Raw genomic sequence first — 886 nt, forward strand, 5'->3', positions numbered from 1 at the left:
TGTGTGTGTGTGTCAATGTGTGCGTGCGTGTGTGTATGTATATAATATATACATATATGTATATATCATACTATATTTCCTATTTATTAGTGTTTTTCTTTGTTATGGAGAATTTTTCTTTTTGCAATTTTCGTATTCATTTTTAAAAGAAAATTATTGTTTTCGTTTTTTTCTTCGTATCATTCTTCTCCTTTTGTCCTAAAGTTGTTTCCACATGAATGCAAAGAAAGCCACAATAATACAAATAAACACATACACACACATACATATACACAACATACACAAAGAGGCAAAAATATTGGGAGTATCCACAAGAAAACGGAATTTTACAATATTATTCTATTCACTTAGTTTTACATGTTTACATTATAATCGAATTCGAAATTTTCTCCGTCTGAAGCAATGCATCGTAGCAGACGTTTTTTTGCACTTTTGGAATCAGTGGTGGAACGCTTGAGAAGTGATACTTTTAACATCCTCGGCGTTTGTTTCTTTAGCGCTTCCACATTTTTAAATTCCGTAGTAACAGCTTTCGTCACCAGTATTGACCTTCGAAAAACGGTCCTGATCAACTTCCTCTTGTTTTTTTCAGTTCACGACAAGCAATCATTCGTGACTGCTTTTAATCTCCTGTTAGAAAGCGAGGGACACATTTTGATGCAACTCTTTTCATTCGCATTTCATCGTTCATAATTACTTGGCAGGAGTCCCAGGACACACCACAGTTGCTCAGTGACTGTCCTTCAAGGTCAGTTCATAAATTTTCGTAATGTATTCAGTACTTCGGATGTCGACCGTCGCCCTGGATAACGTTCGTCTTCAAGCGACAAGTGACCATTCTTAAAGGATAAAAACCACACAACCTTATATATATATACATATATAT

This window comes from Octopus bimaculoides, chromosome 19, assembly GCF_001194135.2.
Source record: "Octopus bimaculoides isolate UCB-OBI-ISO-001 chromosome 19, ASM119413v2, whole genome shotgun sequence".
In the NCBI taxonomy this organism is placed as follows: domain Eukaryota; kingdom Metazoa; phylum Mollusca; class Cephalopoda; order Octopoda; family Octopodidae; genus Octopus; species Octopus bimaculoides.